Raw genomic sequence first — 16,373 nt, 5'->3', positions numbered from 1 at the left:
AAAAGGGATAGAGTTAGAGCATTTTCTAGGATAGAGTCTAGACTTACCAGTGGATTGCTATAAGCACAGCTGAACATGTCAGCATTGAATTCCATATTTTTAGTACCCCATGCCTTTATGCTGTTCTTTCAACCTTGGATGCTCTCTCTTCCTTACTCCAAAAACTCTACTAAGCCTTCAAGATCATTTCAAATGCCACTAATCAATGAAACCATGCTCTCAAATACAAAGAGCAAATAAATTATTTCCTCCTCAGTGTTCTAAAAGCAACTTTTATTTATTTCATTATAATTTATAATCCAAAATCCCACCACCAGAGTTATAAATAAAACACAAGGTGTTACATAAAGTAGATACACATTTATAGCAAACTGAATTATCAATAAGCCTATGCTATCTGTTACAAAGAAAAAGAAGTCCAATTGCAGAGCAAAACTCAATATATCCTTTTATTAATGGCATATTAGGCAGCCATTAAATATATGTTTACCAAATGTTAAGAAACTGTTCTGATATAATGTTAGGTGAAAAAAAAGCAGAAAAAAAATTGTACAGAATTCTGATTTCAGCTCTACATAAAATATAATTTAAACAAATATTATAAGAAAATACAACAAAACATTTATCAGATCCTTCAAGGTCATAGAATAATCAAATATATTTAATGCCTTTTCTCTGAAATTGAAATGGCTTAATATAAACAAACTTCTTCCCTATCTCAGTCCTAAAGAAGGAGGGGAATACATCCACATGTCAGAAATTCATGTAAAACATGCCATAAGAGAGTCCAGAATGAGGAAAAGGCAAATTCTACATTACTGTGATGGGAAATCCTAACCAGAAGTAAGTTGGAGGTAGTGGTATCCCAAACAAAACCTCCACCCACAGTTCCAAAGCTTGGTTGTTGGCTACCGGAGGTGAGAATGGACTGTGAAATAATAAGTAGGGAGCAAATTCCGCCAGCAGCTCCAAGGAGAGGCACCTATTCCCACCCACAGCACAGCAGCCCTGACGCTCACACCTGGCCTATCCTTAGAGGAGCCAAGAGTGAAGCAACAGAGGCTTCTAGGGCACAAACTTTAAGACGTTTAAAGAGGCACCTATTGTCAGGGTCCTGCAAGCCCACTAGGCCACTCACTAGCCTCACACTAGTCTGCAGGTGTCTCATTAGTTGGGCTGCATTAAAAATAAAAAATAAAACCAAACATTCTGAAAAGATGCCAGTCTGCATGGTGAGTGAGATTACTGTGAAGATAATGCTGCCTAGTCATTCCCTACACCTTACAAAAGCATTTAGATCTCTAGGCTAGATAAATAAAATTAAAGTAATTCTATTATTTTCTTTCTCACTAATCATAAATTATATAACTTCCAATAGTAAACAAATATGCATTCCTCCACACTAACCATCAGTAACAGGATAAAAATCAGTAAGTGATCACTCTAAAGGAATTAAAACAAATATATTTTCTGAAGCAAAAATTAAGACACTATTAAATCTTAACTTAGTATTCTCATGCAAATGTGAAAACACTGCATCTGTAAAGAAGAAAATAATAGAGACAGATGTTAAAATATACTATAAATTTACAATTAAAAACTATGATACTAGCACCAGAATAAACAGATACGGAAATGAACATAATAAAAATTCCAGAAATAACCCAAAATGTATTAAGAAACAATTGATTTGACTACACTGATATTAAGAATGTGTGTACACCAATTTTAAAACCTCTACGTAAACAAATTAAAAGGCAATCAAGTGTAAACAAAGCTAAATGGCAAGAGAGAGAAGGAAAACACATTTTCAACATGAGAAGGTAAATATTCTTACAACATAAAGGTCTCCTAAAAAACAGAAGGCAAACATTCAATAAATATAATTCAACTCAACAAATCTCTATTGAGCACTGTTTTCATTTGCTTGGGTTACCATAGATTGGTACGTTTATAGGAATACCAGATATATCTCCAGAGGATTCTAGAGATTAATGCACCCCCAAATTATTGAAGTTGCTGAGTAAGGATCTTTAACACATCCCCATTAACTTCCAAAATATATCTTATAGAAGGAAAGCCTAAACAAGTGGTTCTACCAATGGAAGCTGCTTGTCCAGAGGTGGTCTCGTCACTAAAGCAAATCAACCCAATACCTAGCACCTGGCATGCAGCTGCTAAGGCAAATTCCCTCTTGACCATCCTCTAGACCAGCGGTTGCCAATCGGTGGTCCGAAGACCACTGGTGGCCCGTGAGGTCCCAAAGGTTGGCGACCGCTGCTAGACAAAGAATCCTCAACGCAGCCTGCTCTCACTCGGTGGTGACAGCAGTAACTTTCACTGTTTTGCCTCAGACTTAGGCCAAGTCTCAGGCTCTGTGAAACAATTGAATCTACACTGATTGTTTTTATCCCACAGAGTGACACTAGTGCATTATACTAACAGAACCAGATTGATCGGATCTAGAGAGTAGGAAGCACCTTGATAAGGCACTTGTGTGGTAACAAATCTGAGATAAATGTCACTAAAATACAGAGGCCTGAAGCCTCAGTGAAGATTCTGGACATCAGCAATGTAAGGCATGTTAGGATATTCCCTACAAAACAAAAGGCAACTTTCCATGCCTTTTGTTACCACACCTGGGGATTGGGCCTAAGCTGGCAGTCAGACAACCCTCTCGCAGTCTGGGGCTCTCACAGTCCAGGACCCCTGCCTCCTTACCACCAGCCTGCAGCGGAGGTAGGAGAGGCTCCCGCCACCACCACTGCATTCACCAGCCATGAGCCGGGCTTCTGGCTGAGCAGCGCTCCCCCTGTGGGGCAGCTCCTGCATTGAGGGTCTGCCCCCTGGTGGTCAGTGCACATCATAACGACTGGTCATTCCCCCATTCAGTTGATTTGCATATTACGTTTTTATTAGATAGGATTATTATATAGGTAGTTCTCCCAAACCTAGGATGGTGCCTGACAAATGGTTGGTGCTCAATAACTTTTTGACTGAAGCACTCTTCAATGCTGGATTTACAAATAGCATCTCACCTTACTTCAATCAATACATGTATACTGTTGTTTTGCATATCTGGAGTACATATTTTGGAGGGTCAGGGTACATATAGCAACTAATTCTTCATTTTAGTTAATCCTACAAGGTTATGAATTGACTTTATAGGTGTCCAATTTGCATATAACTTTCAAAAGAGAAATAAGTTCTATGAACTATTACCATAATGTAACATAGAGGAAACAAATTATTTATATTTTAAGAATAAAAACAGTAACAACCTCTGTGGTTAAGAGTAAAAACAGTAACAACCTAACAGGCTATATTGGTTTTGAACATTAAAAAGTAAGAATTTTAGCCTAGCTCAGTGGTTCTCAACCTATGAGTCGCTACCCCTTTGGTGGTCGAACGACCCTTTCACAGGGGTCGCCTAAGACCATCCTGCATAACAGATATTTACATTACGATTCATAACAGTAGCAACATTACAGTTATGAAGTAGCAACAAAAATAATTTTATGGTTGAGTCAAAACATGAGGAACTGTATTTAAAGGGCCAGAAGATTGAGAACCACTGGCCTAGCTGGTGTGGCTCAGCAGTTGAGTGTCAACCTATGAACCAGGAGGTCATGGTTCGATTCCCAGTCAGGGCACATGCCCAGGTTGTGGGCTCGATCCCCAGTAGGGAACATACGGAAGACAGCCAATTGATGATGATTCTCTCTCATCATTGATAGTTCTCTCTTTCTCCCTTCCTCTCTGAAACCAAAAGAAAATATTTTTAAAAAGCAAAAATTTTGCCCTAACTGGTTTGGCTCAGTGGATAGAGCGTCGGCCTGCGGACTGAAAGGTCCCAGGTTCAATTCCAGTCAAGGGCATGTACCTTGGTTGCGGGCACATCCCCAGTAGGAGGTGTGCAGGAGGCAGCTGATCGATGTTTCTCTCCCATCGATGTTTCTAACTCTCTATCCCTCTCCCTTCCTCTCTGTAAAAAATCAATAAAATATATTTTTTTTCAAAAAGCAAAAATTTTAAAAGTCAAATTAGTTATCAAGTCTCTGGTATGGTGTGGCAGGAAATGGATGATTCTACATGTCTCTACAAAAATAAAATTGAAAGGTTGAATAAAAACTTACCAATTGCTTTCATTCTGGTACTTAAGACCCTGGGAAATAAGAATTCCAGACCTCAAGTACTCAAAATCTATGCAATATCAAAACCAATAACGTTAAATACACTGTAAATGGTAAGTGATATAATGATAGTGCAAACACACACACAAGAACACAAAAGAGGAGACTATGTCACTTTGGTTCGGAAGAATTAAAGAAGGCTTCAAAAATTACACCTGGTCTGAGCCATCCAGTCCAGAATACAGGAAGAGTCATATTACTGGGGCCTGACCATGCTAACACGTTTGGATTTTACTCTATGCTGAATGCATCTTTGACAGACATGGGCAGGTCATCTTTATTTTAGGTACATTAGTCTGACAGGATTATAGAAGGCCAATGGGATAAAAGACAGAGATCATTCAAAAGGTGACTGCCATTTGCAGGGATGAAAAGAAAACTCAAGTGGAGTTCACCAACATCTTCACAAGGGGACAGGAGAAGAAGGGCACATTTTTCCTCCAATGTTCAGGTCAAATAGCAGATAGGTCACAAAACATTTTTCTTCTCCTAGCATTACCACAAAGACTTTAATTTGTTTTATTTTTGTTGTGGCCATCTCTGGAAGCAAAGTGAATGAAACCCAGAGAGGAAAATGTTGTAAATTATTTTAAATTTCCTTTCTGGTGTCTTTTTCTTTCTAGTGTGAGGAAATCATATTCTCTAAGAACTTAAAGGAAACTATTTATTGCTTTAGGCATCTCATATGGCACACATCGTCTCCAAACTACATGAACTATAGAAAAAGACCAAAAGTAAAAGGAATAAAGTGATCAAATCTGCCAACTTCGTTCATTTAGAAAGAGCAAGCAGACTCAGACTTGCCTGGACAGTAAGAACATCCGGCTGCAACAAACTTCTGGGAGCCTCCTGCTTTGGAACCTTCATCGCCTCTCCACTCCACAGTACCAGGAAAGCAGACTTTTGTTACACCTATTTGATCATGAGTTATTTTTCCCTTTTTAAACTCTTCCCTGACTGGCCCCTTTTTTTCCACGAACACAAATCCCGTAACTACTAAACTCTTACCCATTCTGCTCTACCCACACATTGTAACTTTCTTCAACAGCCTGTCTGTGCTCTTCCAACCTAACTTCACCATGGAATCAGCCAAGTACCCTGATGTTTGATCTTCGGATGAATCTATTTATGATTCCTTTTTACTACAAATTGCTAACCACACCAAAACCTTCCTGAATATAGGTAATACAGGGTATCCCCAAAAAATGCATGCAAACTTTAACAGCAGGTAACTCACTCAATTTTCACTCCTTTTTGGCTGTAACTGGTTTGAAATAATGGGTGAAGCCAGACTAAGCTTTAAAGAAAGAAAATTTATCCACTAGACTTTTTTATGGAGATACATAAAAGAACAAGTTTACAGTACAAAAAACTGGCAATAGTTGGTGAATTGAGGGCACACAAGTACTGAACAAAAATATTCTTGATGTTTGCAATTCCATTGTTTCATATTATCATCAGTGCCTGAAACAGAATGATCATCAGTTTGAAAACAGGCATTGACAAAAAATATATATTCACTTCTATATTCTTTTAAATTTTGAAAATGAATTGTATGTTAATAAACACTGACTTTAAAATCATTCAAAGTGTGTATATATTTTGTAGGGATACCCTATTTATCTAAAGCAGTGGTTCTCAACCTTCCTAATGCCCCGACCCTTTAAATACAGTTCCACATGTTGTGGTGACCCACAACCATAAAATTATTTTCGTTGCTACTTCGTAACTGTAATTTTGCTACTGTTATGAATCATAATGTAAATATGTGATATGCAGGATGTATTTTCATTGTTACAAATTGAACATAATTAAAGCATAGTGATTAATCACAAAAACAATATGTAATTATCTATATGTTTTCCGATGGTCTTAGGCGACCCCTGTGAAAGGGTCGTTCAACCCCCAAAGGGGTCGCAACCCACAGGTTGAGAACCGCTGATCTAAAGAGTAAAATTGATAGAAATGTACAAAATAGGACAGCAAGAAAATCAAAATATTTGGTTTAAGCTTTTTTTATTTTTATGATTACTTCTCAGATAGTAAGCCTATCACTAAAAATCAGTCTGGGTCTCCATCTGGTGGCCAAATTTTCTACTTTTAAATTCTAAAAGACCTCATTATTTTTCAGTCCATCTTCCTGGGAGTGAATTACAAAAGATAAAAGGCATAATAAATTATCCTTTAAAAATGCACAAACTTAATAATTCAGAAGAGTATAAGTTTGAAAATGCACAGCTTAAAGACCTACTTACAAAATAAAGTCCATCATTCTTTAGAGCAGAGTTTCTCAACCTGTGGGTTGCGACCTCTTTGACGGTCGAACGACCCTTTCACAGGGGTCGCCTAAGACCATCCTGCATATCAGATATTTACATTACAATTCATAACAGTAGCAACATTACAGTTATGAAGTAGCAACGAAAATAATTTTATGGTTGGGCCACAACATGAGGAACTGTATTTAAAGGGCCAGAAGGTTGAGAACCACTGCTTTAGAGCCAAATCTCATGCAAGAAAAACAAGAAAGCAGGTATGTCCTGAATTGAACACCAAGAGAAATCTGTCACAGTCAGAAGTTGCATTTATTTATGCATTATTCAGCAAGTATTTATTGAGCACATATCATGTGTCAACTAATTACCCTTAACTGTTGGGGCTATTGTGAACAAGGGCATTTATTTCCTTAAAAGAGCTTGCGTTCTAGTGCAGGGAAATAAAAATAAATAAATACATGCCATAACATCAGTTTGTCATTCAAGTTATGAAATAAAGTACAGAAAGGGAATGGAGAGTTGGAGAGGTGATGTTACTTTTAAAGACAATGGTCAGTATTGGCATCTATAATAAGGCAACATTCAAATAACAGACTTGAATAGAGTAAATGTCTAAGGAAAAGCATTTTAGGCTAAGGAACAGTACACACAAAAGTCCTGAGGTCAACACATTTAAAGATCAGTAAGTGAAGCAGTGAGTGACAGGAAAAATGGAAGATGAGATAAGAGAGGTAGCAACGGTCTAGGACTAGGTCATGCAGGCCTTATACTTACAGGCCAGTTAAGGACTTTGAATTTTATTCTAAATGTCAGAGGAAGCCATTGGAGGTTTGTAAAATAAACAGAGAACTATATAAAGAACAAACTAGGGGGGCGCAGGTAAAGGGGTAGCAGGGAGACCACTTAGAAGTCCGCTGCAGTAATCCGGGTGAGAAATGCTGGTGGCTTAGACTCTGATGGTAGCAGTGCAAGGGGTAAAATGACAGAGGGGTTTGTCTTAAAGATAGTGCCAATAAGGATGTTTTTGAGCTTTGAGAGAAAAAGAGCAATAAAGGATAACATCAGGTTTTTACCATTACAACCACTGAACAGGAAGCCAATTACTAACATGAAGAACACTGAGGGGAAAGCAGGTTTGGAAGGAAAACTAAGAATGTAATTTTAAAAATGTTAAGTTTGAATTGATTGTTAGGCACCCAGTGGAAAATTTCAAGGAAGAAGTAGTATATATAGATCTGCAATTCAAGGCAAATGAAAGAAATGGAGATATAAACCCCAAACCAGTGTTGTAGAACCTATGCTGTTGAGCGCTAGGAAAAAACAGATGGATGACTCAAAACAATCTATCATGAGTTGAACACATGTCAGATTGATGGCAGAATAATTCAGAGTGTGTGGGTATATTTTATAATTGATTAGTTTCAAAGCTCCTTCTATGTGCTGACCATATATATAACTCCCAGGCAATGTGATTGATGTACAAAGAAAATAAAAGTTTCAGACCCTGCATAGGAATTTTCAGTTCTAGGTAGAGTGACAAGATAAATTAATAAAAAAATAATTTAACAGGAAACAAACCCTTGTTTTTGAAAACAAAGATATTAAGTTTTGTTCTATAATTTACCTTTCTGGTCACAGCATAGCCATTGTTCTTACGGCTTTTGTCACTTTATATACTTCCTAGCTATTGTCACCAATTCTCTTCCTCCACTCATTCCACTCATTCCTGTATATTTCTATACATTAAAAATCCAAGCACACTGTGATTTTTTTTCCTTTGGAGGTAAGGTAGGTCAAGTTTGCTGATGAAGAATGATATATTGTAGCTAATATAATTCCTGCTGCATAGTATATGTTTAAGCCAACACACACTTGTTAAATGTTTACTATATGGTGAGCTCTATATTGAGTATTAAAAAATTGAGGTCATAGTTTAAGTATTAAAAATTGAGATGAGAGTTTCCATCCTCAAGAAATAAACACATAACCAGATATATTTAAATTATATTGCAGTCTAAGGGGGTGGGGTGGGAATAGGATCTCAATTCATAAATGTTTGCTGAATTAACAGTTAATTTTTTAAAAATATATTTTTAATGATTTCAGAGAGGAAGGGAGAGGGAGACATAGAAACATCAATGAGGAGAAATCATTGATCAGCTGCCTCCTGCATGTCCCCTACTGCGGATCGAGCCAGCAACCTGGGCATGTGCCCCGACCAGGAATGGAACCGTGACCTGGTTCATAGGTTGACACTCAACCACTGAAATATGCCAGCCGGGCAACAGTTACTTTTTTAAAAACGTTTATCAGTCCTTTATAAGGACTGAACATCTTCCTTTAGTCTGGGGTGATATTTAGAGTAAAGGGAAGGAGGATTTTTTTAAGTGGGCAGATGATATCTAGCATAGGATTAGGGAACCATATCATGATGCATTTAGTGTGGATGACAAAGATAAAGCAATCAGGCAATCCAATCATTTTTTCCTTGCAATCCTAATTCAGGCAATGCAGAAATATTCACATAAAAGCTTAGTGGTCCAAAGTCTCAAAATAAAACTTTTGTTTCTTTTGTGCCCGACCAAAAAGGCCCAAGTTATCTGTTTTCCAGCAAAAATCTATTTAAATTGGGATTTAAGGAACACAATGCAAGCATTTTTATGACTTTGAGCTATTCCTAAAAATATGCATCACTATTCTCTGTATAAAATATAGAGGGAAACTGTGATATACTTACACAATGGAATACTATGCAGCTATAAAAAAGATATCTCACCCTTTGAGACAGCCTAGAGGTATGCTAAGCAAAATAAGCCAGTCAGAGAAAGATAAGTATCACATGACCTCACTTACATGTGGAGCATAATGAACAAAACAGATACAAAGACACTGACACATGCAACAGACTGATGTATTTAAGAAGTAGGGATGGGACCTGAAGAGAATAAACAAAGAATTTATGTACATATATGCATAGCCCATGGACAAAAAACAGTGCAGTGCAGGCCTTGGGGAGGGACAGGAGTGGTGTGCAGGAGGTCAACAGGGGTAAAGGAAGACATTTGTAATACTTTGAATAATAAAGCTCTAAAAAAATTTTTCTAACAAATTGGTGAACTTACTTTACTAGGGAGAACCACACAACTGGGGGGAAATATTAAAATACCATCTTCTAGTAAAAAAAGAATTGAAGGGACTCAGAGTATATTTATAAGCAAAAATTATGAACTCAAATAATATCAGGGGCCAGTGAGGATATAGAAAACCCTGCTTTTACAAGTATAAACTGGCATAACTAACTTAGTTTTAGCTATTTTCCTCCAGTCTGACTATATTTTTCTTTTAAATGGAGTGTTTATTCTATTGAAATTTATGTAAGTAGAGATATATATTTGGTTTATATATAATGTCATACCATTTGTTTTCCATTTGTCCTACCTATATTTTTCTTGTTTTCTTTTGAATCAATCAATTTATTTTTATTGCATTTTTTTTACTAACTTTAGTTATATATGATTTCACAATTCCTTTAAAGGCTATCCAGAAAATTACCACTTGCATCCATGATTTAGTAGTGTCTACATTTTTATTTTAACTTCTTAGACAATGACATGGTTAGAACAACTTAACTCCATTTCTCACTTCTTGCTTTTGTGTTTTTTGCTGTCATACATTTTAATCTCATGACCTATTATCTTGATAGTGTTAAATAGTTATCTGTATTTATCCACATTTCTACTACTTAACTTGGTCTTCATTTATCCTGTATTTTTATGTTTCCTTCTGGGATCTCCTTCTTTCTGAAGAACTTTAGTATTTCCTTTAACACATTTTATGAGGAGGAATTCTCTCATTTTTGCCTATAAATATATTTTCCTTGAATTTTAAAGAAAATTTTCATTGGGTGTAGAATTTTAGAATAGGTATTTTCTAATTATAGGATAGAATTTCATTTTATTTTTTAATATATTTTATTTTTTACAGAGAGGAAGGAAGAGGGATAGAGAGTTAGAAACATCGATGAGAGAAAAACATCAATCGGCTGCCTCCTGTACACCCCCTATTGGGGATGTGCCCGCAACCAAGTACATGCCCTTGACCAGAATCGAACCTGGGACCCCTGAGTCCACAGGCCGACGCTCTATCCACTGAGTCAAACCAGTCAGGGCTTAATTCTATTTTTTAAATATATTTTTATTAATTCAGAGAGGGAGAGGGATCTGGAGAGGGAGAGAGACATCAATGGTGAGAGAGAATCATTGATTGGCTGCCTCCTGCACGCCCCACACTGGGGATCAAGCCCGCAACCAGGCATATGCCCTGGCCAGGTATCAAACCATGATCTCCTGGTTCATAGATCAATGCTCAACCACTGAGCCATGCTGCTTGGGCAGGACAGAATTTAATTTTAATAGAATTGTAGAATAGTTATTTTCTTTCAGACTTTCAAAGATGTCTTTCCATTATCTTAAGACTTACATTTATCTTATTGAGGTAATCTGTAAGAATTATTTGTTTTCCTTTCAAAGTAATGTGTGTTTTCTCCTTTGGCTGTTTTTAAGGACTTTTTTTTAATCTCTCTCTTTTTTTAAAAAGTTTTTCTGTGATGTGCCTGGAACATTTCTGTAATTACCCAGTTTGAAGTTTGTACTTTCTGAGCCCTTAGATTTGGGAGCAGGGGTGGCAGTTAAAAACTGCCAGTCACTATATCTTTAAATATTTCTTTGGCCTATTATCTCCCTTCCCTCTGGGATTCCAACCGCATCATTTGTTCTGTGGCATTTTCTTTATTTCCATCCTTTTCACTTTATGTACTTCAGTCTACAGATTTTACACTGACATATCTCTGGTTACCTAAATTCTTTCTTTAGCTATGTCCAACTTAATATTACATCCATGTGAAAAAAGTGTAACACAAATCTTATGCAAAATCTTTCATAGACAGAAATTAAGAAATACTTTCTGATTCAATTTATAAGACCAATTTAACCTTTACATCAAAACTTCAAAAGTTATTAAAGGAAAATGTGTAGGTAAATCTTTCTAATGATTACAGAGGTATAAACCTGAAAACTTAGAAAATGAAATCAGAAATATATAAAAATTATAACATATCATAACCGAGAATTTAATCCATAAATGTAAGGCTGATTTAATATTTTTAAAAAATAATAATGAAATAACCACAAAAATAGAAAAAAAAATCACATGACCATATCAATTTGATAAAATTCAATACTCATTCATACTAAAAATTTTAGCAAATTAGAAATAAAAAGAAACTTCCCTATTAAAGAATATATAAAGGCCACTTTTGCACACATCATACTTAATGGTGAAATATTAAAAGGTTTTTCCAAGATTGGAAAGGACACAAGGATGCTCACAAAAATCAAGAACATTAAAGCAAGAAAATAAAATTTAAAGATATAAGGATGAAAAGAAAAAATGTCATTTTTAATAATCAACTGTTAGAAATGAATGAATTTAGCAAGATTACTAGATATAAGATCAATATACGAAAGTACAATAAACTAAAAATAAAATTTGAAAAATTATACCATCAAAATAGCATCTAAAATATCAAATAATGAGGACTATATACAAGATTGATATAATAAAAATCATAAAGTTTTTTAAAAGAATTTTAAAGACCCTAAGTAAATCTAAGAACACACCATATTCATGGACTGGAAGATTCAATATTATAAAGCTGTAATTCTTCTCTAAATGACCTATAGATTTAAGGAAATCCAAATGAAAATTTTAACAGCATATATTTTGTAGGAAATAAAAAGCTAACTTTAAAATGTTTATGATGAAATGCAAAAGTAAAGAAGGACTAAGGCAATCTTCAAGAACAAAAACACTGCTGGGCAAAAATCAAGATTTATTGTAAAACTATAATAATTAAGACAGTTTGGTATTGACTTATTGTATGGTATTACAGTAAAAAAAAACAAAGTCCAGAAACCAACCCATGAATATATAAACACTTGAATTATGACCAAGGGGATACATTAGTACAGTGGGGCAAGTATGGTCTTTTTCAATGAATGCTACTGGGTCAAATAAATGTAAAACAATTAATACTGACTCATTTCTTATCCTATCCTATATAATAAAAGGCTAATATGCAAATAGACAGAACAGCAGAACAACCAAACAACCGGTCGCTATGACGTGCACTGACCACCAGGGGGCGCATGTGGAACATGGTGGGCATGGGCAGCAGGCGGCAGAACGCGAAACATGGCAAGCGTTGGCCAAGGTGGGATGGTGGAGCAGGTGAGCGGGGGCGCCAGAACAAGGCGGGGTGCCAGTCGCTGTCATCGGGGCAAGCCTCTGGTGGTTACTGAAAATTCTTTGCTCCCACATGCCACAGTCCCTCCTGGTGCTCACACCCACTGCCAGTGCTGGAGCCGCTGCTCGCACCCGCTGCTGGTGATGGTCCCGCTCACACCTGCAGCCAGTGCCAGAGCCACCACTCGCACCTGCTGCCAGTGCCCAGTGCTGGTCCTGATCGCTCAGCACCATCAGCAGGTGTGAGCAGCAGCTGCCCCCGAGGGCTTCTCCACTTCCCCGTTCCTGAGGGGCGATCAGGGCAGCAGCTGCTACTTGCACCCACTGCTGGCACCAGGCCCAATCACTCCACACCATCAGTGGGTGTGAGCGGGGCCAGCACTGCCAGCAGGTGGGAGCGGCAGCAGTGGGGGGGGGGGGGGGGGGGGGGCCTGCCGGCAGACAGGGACCGGAGTGCCATGGCAGGAGGGGCCGCGCAAGGGCATGGAGATTGGGCCAAGACCTGCCCCTGGGTCCACTGCAGCCTCACAGCCCACAGTTCCTTTCAAGGTGCACAAATTCGTGCACTGGGCCCCTTGTATCTTATATAACAATTAATTTTAACAGAATTGTAGATTGAATATAAAAGCAAAATAAAATTTTTCTAGGAAACTGTTTTCATCAGCTTGGATATGTAAAATTTCTCCTACAGGACATACAAAGCATTAAACACAGAAAATAAATGTATAAACTGAACTAATTAAAATTAAGAGTTTCTGTTAATCAAAAAATAATAAACTACCACAAAAAGTCACTAAGTGAAAAAGATATTGACAATGAAGGGCGCGTATTCAGAATATGTATATATAAAGAATTTCTACAAATCAGTTAGAAAATGTCTTCCTCATAGAAAAGTGACCAAGTAAGAGCAATTCTTAATTAAATGACCAATAAACATGAAAAGTTGTTCAACTGCATTAGTTATCAGAGAAATGCAAACTAAAGCCACAATAATATTCCAACACCTACACATAAGAATGACTAAGACAGCCTGGCCAACGTGGCTCAGTGGCTGAGCATCAACCTATGAAACCAGGAGGTCATGGTTCAATTCCCAGTCAGGGCATATGCCTGAGCTGCAGGCTCAGTCCCCAGTGTGGGGCATGCAGGAAGTAGCCAATCAATGATTCTCTCTCATCATTGATGTTTTTTTTTCCTCTCTCTCTCCCTCTCCCTTCCTCTCTGAAATCAATAAAAATATTTTTAAATGATTTAGACAATAAAAGACAGACAATGCTAAGTGTTGGTAGAGATAGAGAAACTGTTCTAAGTGTTGGTAGAGATAGAGAAACTGGAATTCACATCACTGGAAGAAATGTATGACAGCTTTTGAAAATGCTCTGGGCAGTAATTGCTGACTTACCTATGTGCCAAATGAGCCATCAGTTTCTCTCTGAAATATATATTCAATTGAAATGTATGCAAAAAAAGTATCAAGAGTAATCTACAAGAATGTTCACAGCAGCATTATCCCATATAGTCAAAAACTAAAAACCCATATATCCATCAACAATGAACAGAAAAGGAGTCATATATTAACAAATGGAATACAAGACAGCAAGGAGCATGAATGAATGTTGTTGCACACCACAGTGTGGATAAAACTCACCAAGTGTTAAGTGAAAATATGAGATATAAAAAATTAAATACTGTATTATTTATATTAAGGCTAATAACCAACAAACTGAACTGCAATGTTTAGGAGTTCAGCTTAGGAGGCAAATATATGAAGAAAAGCAGGAAGGCGATAATGCAGACTTAGTCATTAAGAAGAGACAAGAATTGTTCTGAACAACTGCTATTCACTTTGTGATAATTCTTTAATATGGCATTTCACTGTGTGTATATATATCTATATAGAGAGATATATGTGTGTGTGTGTATATAGAGATATACTGTGTATATTTTAAATTTTATTAAAGTAATTAAATTTCAAATGGATTAAGACTTAAATGGAAAAACTCGGACAAAAAAATATTTTATAAGATTAAAAAAAGGAAGAAAAGGAAACTGGAGGAATACAATCCATCTGTGAAGAGGAGTGTTTTTTTAATTACATCTGAGAAACTCACAGTGTCTCAAAAACAAAACATAAAAATGTTTAATTGTATGATGAGTAAACTTTGTTGTAATATCTTTTTCCATACAAAATATTTGTAAATTGGATAAGCAAGGGGTTAACAAAGTACAAATGTCAAAATTAAAAAGTTAATAGATAAATAGATTCAGAGTTAAACATAAAAAGTTGTTCAAATTCTCTAGTAATCAGGAAATTGAAATTAATAAATCACTTTACACCTTCATGCAGGAAAATCTACTATTGTTGCTTATTGATATTTCACCTGCTTTTAAAAGCAATATGGCAACATCTATTAAAATTAAAAATACATTCATTTACCCAGCAATCTCACTGCTAAAAAGCTATCTCAGAGAAACAAAGTCACCCCTATGTTAGGATACAGATGTATAGATGTGTAATGCCACCACATCCAAGGTGGCAAAAACCGCAAAGATAAATGCCCATCGATAGAGAAGTTGCTGAAAATGAAATTAAAGCATATCCATACTTTTAAAATTATGCATACATTGAAATGAATAAATTGAGCTACATTACTTATCTTAGATTTCTAAGAGATGCATAAAACTATATATGGTCATATTTTTCTAAAACATAATAAAAATGTGTACACTGTATTTATGTATTTACATAATTATATTCACTCATGCACTGAAATGGATGCACATGGAGAAAATCTAGGCTGTTACCATGACCCACCTTAGGGCGGGGTAAAGAAATTATATCAATGGCAAAAGGAGGAAGATAGGAAAATCCAAGAAAGTGAAAAGAAAACATGCAGTAAAAAAAAAACTACACTTAAGAATGAATGACATATTTATTCATCTATATTAAATTATATATGAGATATATGCATAATACACATCTCAAAAATTGCTATTCTCACTTTAGGCACCTAAAGTATCTCTTTCCTGAAAAAAAGTTTTAAAACTAAGAGAATATAGTCATGGAAAGATAAGTAGAAATAAAGCTAAAAGAAATTTAAAGCACATAGGACTGAATGCCACTAGATGTCAGTAAAGCCCTCCAAAAAATTATAAAAACATTTTTTTTCTTAACAGCTAAAAAGATCTGCTCTTTTACCTCCAATCTTTACCTCATAAAAAATATTCAAATTAGATGTATAGTTTACCAGGAATGAAGTTCCTTAAAAGACAGACTATTACCTTTACTAATAAAAGATTTAATATATAATTCCATGTTTCCTAAGTCATCCATAACATTTCACATTATTTTTAAAGCTCATGACCTATGCCCTCTGAAAATATAAAATTTAATATTCAGTCAATCAATATGCATTTATATCATATAAATTATACATAAAACATAGAGGCAAACTGAAAGAATTATTATATTTATTGAGTTTTCAATCAAGTAGGAGAACAAAATGCAAATTAAATGGAAAGTTTACAAATAAACCAGTATAAACTAATGTGCAGTGGCACATCAACTATCTAGAAATCAGCCACAGCCATATGAGTTAGT

The sequence above is a fragment of the Myotis yumanensis genome, unplaced genomic scaffold (assembly GCF_028538775.1).
Source record: "Myotis yumanensis isolate MYYU_CA2020_CCGP unplaced genomic scaffold, mMyoYum1.0.hap1 SCAF_11, whole genome shotgun sequence".
NCBI classification, from domain to species: Eukaryota; Metazoa; Chordata; class Mammalia; order Chiroptera; family Vespertilionidae; genus Myotis; species Myotis yumanensis.
This window is presented reverse-complemented; position numbering follows the sequence as displayed.